Below are 18124 nucleotides of genomic sequence, written 5' to 3' on the forward strand. Positions count from 1 at the left end.
AGCATTGTTGTGGACTTACTAAATGAATAGCCTTGGCCTACTGACCAGAGCCAGCATAATTTATGGACCGGCCTTTACTGTTTATTCCTGTTTGCTATGCATACCTTTGCTGTTCAGCAAGGTTGGGGTTATAAAAAGTGCAAAGCGCATGTGTCGGGGGGGGGGGGGGGGTGAGTGGAAGGTGGCAGGATCTGATGCCCATGCCAGAAGGTGAACCCATAAGGGGAGGTGATGGACATTGGCTCAGGGGGCTGTGTTGACGCCATCTTCCCTGATATAACTGGAGAAGAAGCTCTTCTGCCATGAGGAGAGAGGATGGACACCTGCTGCTATTTCTTACATGTGTGCATCTTGTAAACCTTGCACTACTGATGAAGAAGATACAGGTACCTGCACGGGCAGCACTTACCTATTCAGACTGTTAATTTTACCATTGGGGAAAAGAAGGTTGTTTAGGGTAAGATAGGTCATTTGTATCATTGTTTATGTATGTTTTAGCACAAATCCAGCACTTCTAAAACTGAATTTCTGGGTGTGCCATGTTGTTAAAGTAGCGAGGCTCCATAATTTGCCTCTTCTGACAGTAATTATAAGTCAAAGGCTATGCAAATAGCGTAATGCGCTGAACTATTATTGAGCACAATAAATAAATAGATGTAGTCAAACAAACAATAGCTAGGTGTATGCTACATCAGTGTTTTTACTTACCTATTGTAAGAATCAGGCCTCGTGTCCACTTGCACGCACGGCGGTTCCATCTGCTGAATCCCACAGTGGTATCCGTGCATGCCCACGGACATGAAGAAAAGACATTTTCTTACCTCTTCAGATCCAGCACGGGTCTCCCCTGAGACGGATGGATCTTCCTTCAGCACGGTGGGTGCGTTGGCCAACGTGCCCAGCGCATGTGCAGTGCTTTTCTCTTTTGTTTTGTTTTTGAACTACTGCTTCCCTGCGGATCCGCGGCACGTCCACAGTGACAGCTGCCAGTGTGCAGCGGCTCGGCCGGCTTCCATTGACTTCAATGTAAGCCAATAACATCCGCATGCTTTAAATTGCCATGTGGATGCTAATACATCCCTATGTGCGGCAAGAGGTGTGGATCTGCTATGCTGGAGACACGCGCGGATTTTATAATTAAAATCCACCCTCACTCTGATGAAAAATTCTTTACCCGACTACACTTGCTTGCAGTCATAAAAAAGTCATGTAACCTTGCATCAAAAAAATATCTACATTTTTTATTTTAAACAACATGCAGTTTTTAATTTGATGTTCAGAGGGTTCCTTCCATGTAACAGACTCTCATCACTACATAGAAAACATGTCTGTTTACTGAGCGAACATGTGTGATCCATTGGCCTTATTAGGGGATTCATAAAGTCTGGCCTTTCTAATGTTAAATGGATTGTCGGAGTTCTAGTTCCTGCGTAAAAATTAAATTCCCAAGTAGTAACATAGCAAATAGGCTTATACTTACCTTTTCCCATTCCTGCTTGTCCCTCTCCACCACTCCAAGTCTCCCATTTGACGTCACATTTACCAGCTGCCCCACCTGGTTTACGGGACATCGTAGGCTCTGCAACCAATAACAGAGCTCAGTGATCGAGCACTGAGCTCCATCATTGGCTACAGACGCTGTGACGGCCCATAAACTGGGCGGGACTGCAGCATGCAAACAGACAAGGAGCGGAGGACAGGACACAGCGGGGAGAGGCAAGTAGAATCCAATTTGTTATTTCTGCTTGGGGAGTGGATTATTACACAGGGACTAGAACTCGGACAACCCCATTAAGTTTCCTTATCTTAATTTTTCCTTGACTTTCTAACAATAAATTATAGCATTTCATTCATAAATCACAGACTTTCCCCATCATTTCTTCCTTAATATTGTCTGCCATCATCAAAGCGCGTGGTTTGTGGTTGGAACCAAGGTGTGTTCAAGTCTTTTTAAGATTACACAATGTATTTCAAAACTGTATGAATGTATAGCCTAGAATAAAATGTCACATTTGTATAGGCGGCTACAATCGCATAGCTCCATGATACGTCAAAGGAGTCGCGTAGGCAGCGGCGTCTTTCTCTAAGCAGTCGGGGTGTTGTTTTAACATTTGCTACAGCGTGTATGAAATAAAGCAGAGGCATCGGGTTTATTTTCCTTTTATTATTACATAACTGTGGTTACCAGCACGAAGATGTAAAGTCAACAAGGACGGCCTACTTCTAACAATCAAGACCTGTCTAATCTATTGTCCGATAGTTTCCCCTTTCACTCACGAGTCAACACTTTTTCAGATGGAATCAGACAGATTAGGGAACAGGTCGGGTTCTATCAGTCATTTACAAGACAAGTTTAAACAACCAGCTAAATCTCAGAATAGTTAAATCAAGAGGAAAAAATAAATAAATCTTTTATTGTTATCCAATTCAAACAGTCTGGACGCCATGATCGGCGAGTACAAAGGAGATCACATCAAGAATTCCCAATATTGTTTTAAGTAGGATTTTTACCATGCATAAACAGATGATAAATGACTAATCCATGGAGAATTTCCTTCATAATTGTAATAAAGTAATTCCATTTGAAACCAGCTACTGAAAACTGGGTGTACCATGTGTATGTCTGGGGCATTTCCTTCCTGTGCCTGAAGAGGGGGAAGGTGGACAGGGACTTGTTATTTGTATAGCACTTTTTTAGGTATTTTTAATCTAATTTATTACCCCCCCAGCCAGCTGAATACTCATTTTACCAACCTCGGAAGGATGGAAGGCTGAGTCAACCTTGACCCGGCTACCTGAACCAAGCAGGGATTGACCTGCAACCTTCAGGTCGTGAGCGAGAGCTCACTGCTGCCTTAACACTCTGCGCCACACGAGGCCTCATATATTCGGGTCGCTTCTGGTATTGACATGACATCTTACATGCTGAAAAAGACATTGACACCTCAAAGGGGCATCAAGGGTTTTTATCTTTTCTTTTAATTTTGCATACACATAGGGCACTCAGAAGCTTGCTCTAGGTCACGGCTAAGGGACGAAAAAAATGGCATCATTTATTTAAAAATGATGACTTAGGCAAGTCCCTGTCAGAGGAGGGATGAAATTAATTCCTGTTCATGTCATTACCTCCACCTCCTTTTCTGGGAAGAACCCAATATGTGGTTCTTCCCAGAAAACGAGAGAAATGATGAAGATTTGCTCATCTAATCACTCTTCTAAACATTTAATCCCTCAGATGCTGTAGTCATCGCTGACTGTGGCATCTAAAGGTTTTGAGAAAAAAAAATATATATTTTTTAATATTTCCCCCTCCCCCCATTTATCAAGCACGGAAAACTCCATTAAAGTATTTTTAATCTTTTGATTATTGTTAAAATGATAAGAATAAGTAATGCTCACAACTACCAGGTCCTATTCCCTTTTTACACTATTTTTTTCTTATGGATGTTATATTGTTTTGTATGTTGGAAAATTCAAAAAAAATTCTTGAAAACAAACAAACAAATAAAAAAAAAGTCATATTGGACATTTTCAGCTCTCGCTTCACCTAGACAGGAATGAAAATAATTCAAAAAATCTTATGTACATCAAAATAGTACCAATAAAAACCACAAGTTGTCCCACAAAAAACAGGCCTGTTTCAGCCCTGTCGACTGGAAAATAAAAATGCATCCTGGAAGGTAGCACCACACAAAGTAGTTTTGTAGGAAAAAAAAAAAAAGGAGTATATTACGCAAAAGTGGTAAAACCTAATAAAACCTTGACATAATATCCCATAGAATAAAGGTAATATAATATTTACACCACACAGAGAATGCCATAAAAATAAATGGCAAAAAACAATGCTTTCCCTACCTGCCAAACCCCCAAAAGATTGATTTATTTTGAAAACCATAAGTACCCCAAACTGGATCATATAAAAACTAGAGCTCATCCTGCAAAAAACACGGTGTCACAGTTACATTGACGAAAAAATAAATGGTTTACTGGCTCTTTAGGCTAAAATTAGTTATATCACTAAGGTAACTGCACCAAATATTTTCAGGAGGGATTTTCCAATTTTAATGTGACCATTGGTTGGAGGGGGGGGGGGGGGGGGGGAGGTTGGACACAAATAAGTGGTGGCCTGTAATATATTGGGGAAAGAGAAAAAAAAAAAAGAAAAATGTTTACCGTTTCTCCTCAAACCGAAGAAATTGTGAAGAATGGAAAGCATGGTTTAGTCTTCAAATTTGGGAGGCTTACAGTTTTGAAAAAAGCTTTAGCCTGGGGTCACAAGGAGCGAATTTGTCACGGAATTTCGCTGTGGCAAATCCGCCTGCTGCCGCTAATCCCGGTATTAGCCAGCCATGTGGACGAAATTTGTCAAAAATGTTGTCCACACCGGGCGGCGAATCCATCGCAGCAAAGCCAGCAGAAGCCAGCACTGCTGCGCGAATTCCTGGAACGCAGCATGTCAATTCTTGTTTTTTTTTTCTTTCTGCTGCAGCCGCGCTCTCCTCTATGGGAGAGCCGACCACAAACAGTAAAGCATGTGGCAAAGGCGCTCTAAAACCTGCGGCTAAGTGCCACGGGTTTTGAAGCTGCGCTTTCCCGGCAGAAATCTCACGTTTTTTCGCTGCGGCAAAATTGCAAGATTTCCGCCAAGAATACGCCCCGTGTGACCCCAGCCTTAGTCTTCAATGCAGTGCAAATAAACATTAGTGAGACAAGCGATGCCATTATGAAAGGCTTTACGGCGATTGCACCGGTGGCGACTGTGCCTGCTCTGTGGCAATTGTGCCTGCTTTGCAGCCTGTGAGGTATTGCATTTTTGGCTTTTGCAGTAAATTTTTTTTTTTCTCACCGCTGATTTTAATGTAGGTAATAGTGAGATAGCTTAGGTACTGACGGATGCGTGGTGGCCTTGCCATTGGCCTGCCAGCTTATGAGTCTTGGCCAAAATGCAGAACGAACATCCGCATTAGTGTGCATCAGTATTTTTTTTGCATGCAGTTTGCTATAGATTTTGGGGGAGCCCAAGATGTCAGCCAGTGCGGCCCACTTTAGAGATACAGGACAGCCCACTGTTATATCAGTGAGAGTTGATATCCTGTATGGTGGGCCACATCCATCTTTGGCTGGCCTCTTATGTATCCTTTACATGTGCGGGCTATGTTTGTTTGCAGTCGCTCTGACCCAATCTGGGCTGGGTTGAGTAGGTGGCTGCATATTATTCTGCATTGAACAAGTAGCTCCTCCATATCATAGTCTGGCTAGCTGCATTCTATTAGGGTTTACAGCGATTGTGCCTGCTTTGCAGCCTATCAGGTATTGCATTTTTGGCTTTCAGTGAATGTCATTAGGAAAGGCAGCCTTATAACTAGTCCGTAAAACTTGGAAAAGTTTGAGGCAATTTACCCAGAAAGAACTGAAGTAAACAAGAAACTCATGTTCAAACTCTTCAAGTAAGTGTTTTGGTCAACCACAAGGAATGCTAACAAAAGGCATAGAGGACTACTTAAAGGAGTCCTGGATATTCATGAGCTGCAGGCTAGCTACACTCACCCCACCCTCCAGTCAGTGATTGACTGATCTTTGCCTATTACTGTGCACAGAGAACTGCCAATCATTTGCTGGAAGGTGAGGTGGGTGTGGCTAGTCTACAGCTCATGAATATGCAGGACTAGTTCTGTGTCTGACTGCTAATAGTACAATTAAAAGTTTCTCCAAAACTACTGCACAGATCTACACAGCAGATGTAATCAGTTTAACAGGCCCTACCTACCTTATGGTGCTCTCAGTAAGGACTGTAAATAGATGGTGATAGGGTCTTTTTAAAGGGTTCTCTGGCACTTTCACTATAAATTATCTATCCTCAGAATAGGTCATCAATAGCCGATCAATGAGGGCCTGCCCCTCGGGATCTCCGATGATTAACTGATCAATGGGAACGCTGTCAGCGCTGGAGGCACATAGCACTGTTTGTATTACAGTGGTTTAGTTCGGAACTGCAGGCACAGCTCCCATTGAATTCAACGGGAGCTGTGCCCTTAGTACCAAAGCAGACTACAGCAAGGTTGACAACGCCATCTGTTTCCAGCACTGTCTGCACTGACAGCGGGCCCGGTGGTCAGCTGATTGATAGGGATCCAAAGCAGTGGACCCTCAATGATCAGCTATTGACCTAGCCTCTGAAAAGTGAAAGTGCCGCAGTGCCGAAAGCCCCTAAAAAGGTTAGAGTGATCAGAATCAAAAGGAGACAATATCTGTTTTTCTACATTCCATTATATACAAATATGGCAATGTAAGAGTCAAAAGCAAATGTATTCATTATGTTGATTGAGCTTGCGAAGAGCTCATCCTATTGATGCCAAATACCTACAAAAACACTGCATTTTGGAAAACTTGGCTTAACAACAATCAGCTAATTGTAAGTGACCTTTTAAATTCATTATGGTTGTTTACGGGTGTCAAATTCACTTCACTCATCGAGTGTGCTCCTTCAGGGCACTGGAAATTGTACATATAATTGCATACGAGGCATATTAATACCATCATTTTCAATATTTGGTCCAAGAGGGATGCTTGAAACATAACCTAACTATTCTGTTAAGGGAAGCAAATGTGTATGTCAATGGTGAGGTCCCAGCAGAACACCATCAATTAAACAGACTGACGAAACAGCTAAGTTTCACCAATGGTAGACTAAAGGGCCATTTAGACGGAACGAATGTCGGGCAAATGATACCTGACACTTGTTCTCGCATACACTCACTCCCGTGCTGTTGCACAGAAGCTAGTATCGCTGGCTTGCAGTGGGGAGGCTGGAGATTTCTTTCCTCGTGCTCCCCCTGCTCTTCTCCATTCACTTAACATAGCGGCTGTTCAGTACTGAACGGCTGCTATTTACACTGAACGCTTATCGTCCATTGTTTACGCAGCATAAACGATGAATGATGTGCTGAACGATAAGCGTTCAGTGTAATTAGCAGCAGTTCAGTATTGAGAGGGGCGGGGGAGAGCGAGGAGAGAAATTTCCTGCAGCCTCCCCACTCCCCTACTGGCCGCGAGCCAGCAATACTAGCTCCCGTGCAACAGCATTATGTGTGGGGACGAGTGTCAGGCATCGTTTGCCCGGCATCTGTCCCGTTTAAATGGGCCTAAACTCAGCTTTCTTCTTTAATGCATCCGTAATCTTCATTCCCTTTCGGGAAACACTTTTCTATTCAGTTCTGTCTACTGTTGAACTGTCTCCAAAGCTTACACTGCTAAGCAGCTCAGTCTAAGATAGATTCCAAGTGGAGAACACCCCTAGAATTTACGGGGAGCTGTGCCTGCAATACCACATTGCGCCACTGTACAATGTAGTGAGTTAGCTGTATCCTGCTCCATACAGGGTGACAGTTGGTCCAGAGGCCTCTGCCAATAAGCCATTGATGACCTATACAGTGGAGAGGTCATCACTTTTTAGATCTGAAACCCCTCTCATCTTAGAATTCCCTAATAGAGTATATGAAGAGAGGTTTTTTAACTGGATAATGCCCCATTTACACGCAAAGATGATCGCTCAAAATTCACTCAAAAGATTGGATGATTGACAGTTTGAGCGATCATTTTGCATAAGCTGCTAATGGGCATTGTAGCTGAATACAATGTTATTAGTGCTCCTGTGGAGAGAAACAGCGTGCGGTCCCTGCTATCAGCTCTCTGTCCGAACGATGGATTTTAAGCTCAACTAAAAATGATGGTTTTGCCGAAAAGTAAACGATGGTATCTTTTACGTGCAACGATTATCACCCAAAAGACATCGTTTGAGTGAATTTTGAGTAATAATCGTTGTGTGTAAATGGGGATTAACCCTTTTATCCAGTCATTCCTCGGGTCAGTGGCAGCAGGGCTAGCAACGAGGGCGACATATGTAAATAAAGTAACATGGTAACAGTTATACAGAACTAGCTGATATACCCGGCTTCGCCCGAGTTAATTTGGTACTGGTGTTTATCTGGTGTTAACACGGAAATCTTATGAAGTCGTGGTTACTTTAGAGATACCGGAAAAACATATGTTCACCATTTTGCATAGTTCTCTGTGTTACCCAGAAAACACCACGGGAGGTAACCATGCGACGTTTCCTTTATATAAAATGACATCAGAAATGCGAGAGAATTAGATTCCATACGTAAAATTTGGATGCTAATTCTTTTGCACTAGAATTGAATATTCGAGTTGGGACCCATTAACTTTTTCTATTTATGACATAATCAATGCTCGTGCCAAATTTCACGTTTCTATGACACCGGAAAGTGAGAAAATCACATTCCGTACGTAAAATTTGGACGCTGATTCTTTTGCGCATAGAATTGAATAATAGAGATGGAACCCATTAGCTTTTCCTATTTATGACATAATCAATGCTCGTGCCAAATTTCACGTTTCTATGACACCGGAAAGTGAGAAAAATACATTCCGTACGTAAAATTTGGACGCTAATTCTTTTGCGCATAGAATTGAACAATCGAGTTGGGACCCATAGCTTTTCCTATTTATGACATAATCAATGCCCTTGCCAAATTTTAAGTTTCTATGTGAGAAAATTACATTCCGTACGTAAAATTTGGACGCTAATTCTTTTGCGCATAGAATTGAATAATGGAGTTAGGACCCATTAGCTTTTTCTATTTATGACATAATCAATGCTCATGCCAAATTTCACGTTTCTATGACACCGGAAAGTGAGAAAAATACATTCCGTACGTAAAATTTTGACGCTAATTCTTTTGCGCATAGAATTGAATAATCGAGTTGGGACCCATAGCTTTTCCTATTTATGACATAATCAATGCCCTTGCCAAATTTTAAGTTTCTATGTGAGAAAATTACATTCCGTACGTAAAATTTGGACGCTAATTCTTTTGCGCATAGAATTGAATAATGGAGTTAGGACCCATTAGCTTTTTCTATTTATGACATAATCAATGCTCATGCCAAATTTCACGTTTCTATGACACCGGAAAGTGAGAAAAATACATTCCGTACGTAAAATTTGGACGCTAATTCTTTTGCGCATAGAATTGAACAATCGAGTTGGGACCCATAGCTTTTCCTATTTATGACATAATCAATGCCCTTGCCAAATTTTAAGTTTCTATGTGAGAAAATTACATTCCGTACGTAAAATTTGGACGCTAATTCTTTTGCGCATAGAATTGAATAATGGAGTTAGGACCCATTAGCTTTTTCTATTTATGACATAATCAATGCTCATGCCAAATTTCACGTTTCTATGACACCGGAAAGTGAGAAAAATACATTCCGTACGTAAAATTTTGACGCTAATTCTTTTGCGCATAGAATTGAATAATCGAGTTGGGCCCCATTAGCTTTTCCTATTTATGACATAATCAATGCTCGTGCCAAATTTCACGTTTCTATGACACCGGAAAGTGAAAGAATTAGATTCCGTATGTAAACTTTGGACGCTAATTCTTTTGCGCATAGAATTGAATAATCAAGTTGGGAACTATTAACTTTTCCTATTTATGACATATTCAATGCCCGTGCCAAGTTTTAAGTTTCTATGACATTGGGAAGTAAGAGATTTAGATTATGTACGTTAAATTTCGACGCCAATTCTTTTGCGCTAGAATTGAATAATCGAGTTGGGACCCAATTACTTTTCCTATTTTGGAGATAATCTATGCTTGTGCCAAAATTCATGTTTCTACGATATCGGGAAGTTGGAGAACTTTTGGCGAGTCAGTCAGTCAGTGAGTGAGTCAGTGAGGGCTTTCAGCTTTATATATATATAGATAAGCATTTCCCTCACTCTGAACTTCATCCGAATCTTCTTGGCGACAATTTGTTCTCAATCCTCCTGGCTACATCCCACAATATCTTCAATGACAACGTAATCCCAGTCCGACTCTGTACAGTTTGTTCTGTTTTCTTTAAAGGGGTTGTCCCGAGCCAAAACCGCAAAATTTTAAATCTGCACATTCCCCCAGTCACCACCCGGCATAAAGCAGCCCTTTAAGCCGTTTAAAAACCGCTTCCTACTTACTGTTGAGATGAAATAATAACTTATAAAGTTCAGCAGCTAAGATGGCGCCTGTGTTGTTCCGTCCCACGGTGCATCGTGCTTCCAGGAGGCCTTCATGCGCTCCAGCAGCAGCGGCGTTCTGGCTCCGCCCCCTTGTACGCGTCATCGCGTAGCTCCGCCCCTGTCACATGTGCCGATTCCAGCCAATCAGGAGGCTGGAATCGGCACATGTGAGGGGGCGGAGCTACACGATGACGCGTACAAGGGGGCAGAGCCAGAATGCCGGAGCGAAGAGATGGCAAAAGACCCTTCTGCGCAAGCGCGTCTAATCAGGAGATTAGTCGGAGCCATGGAGACGGGGACGCTAGCAACGGAGCAGGTAAGTGAATAACTTCTGTATGGCTCATATTTAATGCACAATGTACATTACAAAGTGCATTAATATGGCCATACAGAAGTATATAACCCCACTTGCTTTCACGGGACAACCCCTTTAAGTACGCAAAAAACATAATTTACAGTGTTCAGCTATCTGATTGTATGCAGCACTAGATTTCCAGAGCTTGCATTTTAAATGGCACACAACTCTCTGGCCCACGGTGACCGAAGATGAAGTAAATCACCCCAAAGCTAACAAGCCTTTCACCCTGCAACTCAATTCTTTAGTGGCCTAGCTTCTATCCTTCCCGGTCTAGCCAGCCTCGCTCAATGCCAACAAAAGAGTAACTTACGATCTAATGAGTGCTGAAAGGGTTTGGTGACCAGAGTGGAATGGCCAGGGGTTCCTAATGGAAGGCTATACTTCAACGCACAAGTCAGGACAAGTGATTGAGGAAGAGATACAAAACAAGGCTTGAAGAGTATGGTCAACTAAGATCAATGATCAAAGGAAAGTGAGAATAATATAAGAAAAATATACGCAAAGATTACTACAATTTATTAGATACAGTGAAAGTTCATTGAATCTGAAACCCAAGTGTCAATAGGTTTAGTGTAGAATTGCAAAAAAAAATTGCCTGCGAAGCTGGTGATTCTAGGGTATAAACTGAATTCCCCAACAATAAAATCTTCAGGCAATATGGTAAGATGGGGCATTTAGGTATTTGTTTTAACCACCTCTATTTTCCATTTGGCCAGTTGGAATAAATCAGATCTGTATAGGTCCAACAGCAAGAAACCCATCAACCCAGATAATATTGGTTACCATATCCAGTCTATCATGGCAAACCCATAATATCATATTCCCAGAGGCTTTGTAGGTAGCAGTGGGTACTGTTGTGCCTTGAGTATGGGGATTGAAGACAATGTAATGACCTGGGCAAGTGTTTTTCCAATTTTAGTAAACCAAGTCCTATCGTTGTTGTCTTCAGGGGCGTAACTATAGAGGATGCAGAGGATGCAGTTGCACCCGGGCCCACGAGCCTGAGGGGGTCCATAAGCCTCCTCTTCTCCATATAAAGAGCCCAAAACTATGAATAAAGAATTATAGCTGGGGACCCGGTTACAGATTTCGCATTGGGGCCCAGAAGCTTCAAGTTACACCTCTGCTTCAGACCCTTGCTGTAGGTCCGTGGCCCTAGAAACAATTGATGAATCTGCCAACTTCTAGCAGACAGACAATTTCTCATAAAACAGACACCATGGAATCCAAAGTGTAAAAGACAAGAATATATTTTTTTGGTATTGCATTTCACATGTTAGACAGATGCAGCAGGGTTAAGTTTTAGATTAACCTCTAGTCCCATATAAACCAAGATGATGCAAATGGTTCCAAAACAGAGCATCTGCTTAACTTCTATGGAGCATCATAATATACCCGAGCAGAAATAAAATCCTAGGAAAAAAAACATAGGAAGATTCAGCTCTACAAAGGAAACATGAGTTAGACGTCAACCAGGCATGTGCTCTGCATGTATGGAGGTGAATGTAGGCAGAACGTGTGACTGACAATGTAGGGTGCAGGACTGCTCCGATACCACTGTTCACTGTGTAGAATAACTTGTCATTTAGTCCTGAGGGGACCACACAGACTCATTTTAGGAAGATATAATGGACACAGACTGCCCTCAGCATTACCTTCATTGGAACTAGCTTGTACGCTCGAGCTGACATTTACACTGCTTTATAAAGCTAACCTTTGCGAGACCCAAGGAATGTGGCTTAGAAAATCCATTGAGCGATTAAAAGGGTGAATAGAAAAGAGTATCAACGATGCAAAAAAAAGTTCACTACGAGTGCCGTCTATTGCCACTAATTTAGTTGGTAAGTAACTTTATAATGAAAATGTAATCTATAGTTGCTGAGAAGAATCTGGAGAATCCTAGAAAAGAAAAACACCCAAATCCTACAAAAATATCTAAATTGCAATGAAGCAGAGCAAAGTTACTTATCTGCCACAAATTACTGTTCATATTTAACAGGGCACAAAATGATTAACAACGAATAAGATTTGTCAAAGACCGCCTTTAAATTTGTACATGATGAGCTTTTCATGATGTATCTGCTAAACAGATGCCATTAGACCTTACAGGTAAAAAACGTGTTAAACAGTTGCCTAATGGTGACATCAGTTTAATGAAAAGCTATTGAAAAGCTTGTATATTTAAAGGAAACCATTATTGTCAATGGGTAATGTATGTCACTTCTCACACATGCGTTCAGAAAACGGCAATCGAAATGGCGGCACTTTTACCGTGATCTCGCGCTGCGTTTTTGAACGCATGTCATGGTGTTTGACAGCGATTTTTAACGCGCTCCATCATTGTGATGGGTGAGGAGGTATGTTAAACGAGAAAATGTGGAAAAATAGAACAGGCCGCAACAGACTTTATAAACAAATATGATGAGGGAACACTTAGCTAACGTAAATGAATTCAAGTCTCCAGGTCCAGATCAATTACATCCTAGGATACTGAAGAAAGCAGCAGAGATAATCTTTGAAAGTTCCTGGAGATCAGGAGAAGTACAAGAAGATTAGAGAATAGCAAATGTTGTCCCCATCTTAAAAAAAAGGGAAAAGGGTGGATCCAGGAAATTACAGGCCTGTGAGCCTGACTTTTTGTTCAAAGATCTTTCCTGATATTGCACAGCATGCATGCAAGTATTTGGATGAGAAAAGAGTAATTTACTAGAGCCAGCATGGGTTTGCAATAAACAAGTCTATGACAGAATCACTGACTGGGTTGATCAGAGAAATGTGGTAGATCTAGTATTTCTTGACTTTAGTAAAGAATTTGACAAAGTATCTCATAATAGCCTTATTGCAAAAAAAGGACCAAATATGGGATTGACAAGACAACTGCTAGGTGGATTCACAACTGGCTTAGTGATCGTACTCAAAGAGTGGTCATAAATGGCTGCACATCCAGTTGGAAGAATATCTCAAGTGGGGTACCACAAGGCTTTGTCCTAGGTCTATTGTTGTTCAACATTTTTTATTAACGATCTTTGAATTGAGGGAAAACTGCTCAAATTTGCAGACGACACAAAGCTAGGAGGGATAGCTAACACGGGAAGAGAGAGAATATTCAAAAAGATCTAGAAAAGCTTGAGCAGTGGGCGGCGGCTAACAGAATGGTATTTAACAGGGAGAAATTTGGAGTCCTACTACTGGACAAGAAAAATGAAAAATGTGCATACAGAATTAGAGGAATTGGGCTAAACAGCAGCACATGTGAGAAAGGCTTGGCTATATTTATAGATCACAGACTGAACATGAGTCAACAATGTGATGCCGTAAGAAAAAAAGCAAATACTTCTTGGATGTATTAAGAGAAGCATAGAGTGTAGATCACTTGAGGTAATTATCCCCCTCCACTTTTCCTTACTCAGACCCAATGACCCTGGAGGTCCCTTCCAATGCTGCAATTCTATGATTTATTAATACAGTCCTAAATTTACAGCTTAGAACTAGACTTAATTGGTTAAATGTATACCAATAGCTCATGTTAAATTTGGCACAGCCTTAGAGACTTGTCTAACCTCTCAACTTGCTAACTTCATACCCAATTTTTTGAACAATCATTTTGGTACACGTTGGCACATTTTAAGCAGTGTCCACTTTCCATTAAGCTATGCCTTCTTTTCTTCCAGGTCACCCCCCCCCCCCCCCCCCTCTCTAGTGAGTTACAGAATGTCTAAAAACACATTTGTGGCGCAAAACTAACTTTAAAAAATTAGCTTTGTAAATCTTACCCACTCTCTCCAGTGCCACCCAAAATTGAGGTCTCACCTATTATACAGGCTTAAAACATGACTTGGGCTATCTGCCAAACCAGAAAGACTACTAATAATCAGAAACAATTCTGAAATTGCATTGTCTGTCATGCATTACAATTCTATAAAGAGTTGGCAATGACTTACTGGGTAGATACCTATAAGTTGTATTTACGGTGTTCCCACTAAAGACATTTATCACCTACCCATGGGACTGGTGATGAATGTCAGATCACTCAGAGTTTGACCACTAGGACCCCAAAAAATCCCAAGAACGGTGCACCAAATACCCAATGTGAATGGAGGGGCCGTGCGCATGCATGGCCAACATTCCATCCACTACTCTGTAATGGAGGGAGATTGATGCACCTAACCTGTCTTCTTCCATTTCATAGTCGTTAGTGGATCGGTGGACACATATGCACTGCCACTCCATTCACATGGGGCACTCAGGGTCCCTTCAGTTGTTTACCTAGCGTTCAGACATTTAGTACCCATCTTGTGGATAGTTGACAAATGTCATGAGGGAAAAAAAAAACATTTAAGACATAGTAGTCTTCCTCCTAGAGGATGGAAATGTTGCATTCTTTTGGTTTTCTGCAGCAACGTCCTTTTGTTTCCCTTGGGTTAATAATGGAGTCACTCTGTTGCATTCCAATGGCTGGAAAATGTACAGGACATGTAAGAAAACTTACTTTACAGATATTAAATTACCACTACGTCAGCTCAAAATTGAGAAAAATCCTAAAGGTTTCTCGGATTGACTTAATAACCATGATTATACAGATTTCTAGAACATTCTGTTAACTACTGAGTGACAACTTTTAATAGAGATATTGTGGCAGAGATGACTAGCTGTCACTTTGCAAAGTGTTGCCTCTAATAGGCAAAAATAATCCAGAAAAAGTGAACTGTAACTTTAAATGACTTCACACAACTCTACGTATTGTATGGAGAAATTGTATCAGCTCTATAACATATATTACATTACGATTTTTAAAAATGCAATAGGTAGCGGAATGGAAAGGAAGTTTCAGTCTTTAAGCAGAATGCAATACAATTTCACTTGATACAACGTAACACACAGAAGGGAGTTGTCCCACTATTCATACAATAGGAATGTATGCTACCCTATATAGCGCTTGATACAATTAGAAGACTGAACGCTGCTGCCAAAACGTAGTTTACAATGCTTGAAAGACTTCTGATTTATAGCAAGGATTTATTGGGTGACAGTCTTGCAAGGGAAAACTAGATTTCTCTGTCTGTAGGCTGATGTATACGATTAGCAGAAAATAACCACACGACCCGTTTACATTGCATTACGCAAAATGGCCGTCTGTCAACTAATATAGGGGGGCAAAAAGACCCCCAAAACAAACACACTCAAGACTACATTTCCCAAACTAAGTTCTATGGAACCCAGGAGTTTCCAGGCAGGACCTTGAGTTCCATGGACTGACTTCTGATAATGGTGGCCAAGTTTCTATATATCGGCGCTATTCGACACAGTGCGTGCAGAGAGCTGTGACATGACTTCTGGTGTAGGATGGAGATGACAAGTCCTTTCCTTCTCCAACTCGCAGGTGAATTAGCTATAAAATTGGCATCTGAATTTGTTTTCTGATGAGGGCATAATCCGTACAACAGGCAATTGACTAGGGTGCTTTGGAGCACACGGGGCAGATTGACAGCCGCAGAACTGGTAGTCAGAGTTGGGAAGTGGGACTGCTTAGACTCCATGCTGGAAAGTTATTGTTTAGGTGACACTTTCAGCAACTGGGTTCACGGGCTTTCCCACAAACTTATTCTGCGGTTTACTACCTCTGGCACTGTTAGGTCTCTCTTGTACTCCCCGGAAAACGCACAGTCAACTCTTAAACCTTCTCTCTCGGACTAACACTATTCAGGGCATATCCCATGTATTTTATGGACCATCTACACTGTCTTGCTACCACACCAGACCCGACCAGACCTGTATATACTGTATGTCTCCCGTGGAAAGTGCGAGTAACCAGACTTGATGTCTGCAACTCTCTTGTGGCACAACTGCCACTACAGTAAAATTCTCGAATTCCAATTTCACATTCACTCCCCTCAGCCTACACATACCACCGACTTACAAGGTTGTTTTTCTTGTTTTGCATCCTATCACAAACAAATAAGATGCACTGTGTCAAGATGTATGAGGGAATGGGGGGCTGATAAATATTGAGCCTTACCCAGAAACTTGAGCTAGGAAGCTGTAAATTGCAGGGTGTACTTGTCCATTTGTCTATATTCAATGATGCAAAAATCATCTACCTATGATTTTAACTTATCTTATTTTTCAGGTCCAAAGTGAACATGGCGGCACCTCCAAAAACTTCAGTGTGGAAGAGCATAGGACCATCAAGTTCCTGTTTCTCCAAGGGAAAGGTGCAAAGCAGATCCATGATGAAATGCCACAGACTTTAGGTGACAATGGCCCTTCATTTGCAACAATTAAACGTTGGGTTATTAATTTTAACACTGGGTATTTCGGTGCTGAAAGTGAGAAACCCAGTGGAAGGCCTGTCTCCATATAATGGATGGCTTTTACATTCGCAAGCAAGGAGACTATCATGGACAACCGCCGAATGTTGCTACATATTTGGGGATATCATGTAAAAGAGTTGATGCCATTTTCCACAACGACTTGGGAATGAGAAAGCTTACAGCCAAGTGGATCCCGAAACTTCTGACAACCGAACAGGAGACATCAGTGGCTGTTTTGGAGGGTTTTGCAAGAAATGAGTCAGATTTCTTGAAAAAACTGGTAACTGGTGATGAGACAAGGATCTACTGTTATGATCCAGAGACAAAGGACCAGTCTAAGGATTGGACGCACAGTGGTTCCCCAGGCCAAAGGTGTTCTGTGTGCAAAGTTCAGTGCAGAAGCAAATGGCAAGCATTTTTTGGGATGAAAGGAAGCTCTGCTTGTGAACTACCTACCAAAGGGTTCAACAATCAATGCAACATATTGCTGTTCGTTATTGACAATGCTGAGCCAAAATATTGAAGGAAAACGTAGAGGAAAGCTCTCCAAAGGTGTTATCCTGTTGCATGACAATGCCCCATCACACACTGCAAGTGTCAATATTGCAAAATAGCCTCCTTAGGTATTCAACTGATGCCCATCCACCCTATTCGCCAGACCTGGTTCCGTCTGACTACCATCTGTTCCCCAATCTCAAGAAACACCTAAAGGGACAACAGTTTGGGAGGGCTTTGGAGGCAACTAATGCTGCAAATGAGCGGTTTGACTGGCAGTCAGAAGAATACTATTTGCAGGGACCTAAAAAGCTGCAGGAGAGACGTCACAAGTTCATTGACATCCTGGGGGAATATCTAAAATAGTGTGGCAGATTCAGCTTCCCAGCTCAATTTTTTCTGGGTGAGGCTCAATGCTGATCAGCTGCTGTAGTAAAAGGGCAGGGCACATGTCCATAAAAAAGTTGGGCCATCCATGGTCTGTACTGAGGGCACATTACTAGGGCATGCTGGCGACTTGCAGACCGCAGAAGTTATAATATGATAAGATAACTTTCTGTCCTATCCTTTATTTGCACTTTTCAATTGCTTTGCAATGTACATTTACAATATACAAATTTGCTGTGCTATGATAGTAGCTTTTCAATGACTTAAGGTAAGATAGCTTGTCACAGAAAGTCACACTCAAGTGAAACTGTTACATCTGTAGCTCCTAATGGTTCTTGTACTTCTGAAGGACTCTTTTCAATTAGTCCTGTGGACAATACCCTTATGCATACATTTTATCATAAAACCAGATTTACAGGAAAAAATGAAATTCAAAAAATTGAAAATACAGTGCACATCAAGGAATTACTAAATGACACCGCCAGTTGC

At 41.5% G+C, this 18124-nt stretch overlaps 1 protein-coding gene across 2 annotated transcripts in view; it reads right to left on the bottom strand.

Annotated features, from left to right (window-relative positions):
• The window catches only part of ARL15 (ADP ribosylation factor like GTPase 15), a 254827-nt gene that overhangs the window by 111871 nt on the left and 124832 nt on the right, over window positions 1–18124 (bottom strand). The window lies entirely within an intron of this gene.

The sequence above is a fragment of the Eleutherodactylus coqui genome, chromosome 5 (assembly GCF_035609145.1).
Source record: "Eleutherodactylus coqui strain aEleCoq1 chromosome 5, aEleCoq1.hap1, whole genome shotgun sequence".
Classification (NCBI taxonomy): domain Eukaryota; kingdom Metazoa; phylum Chordata; class Amphibia; order Anura; family Eleutherodactylidae; genus Eleutherodactylus; species Eleutherodactylus coqui.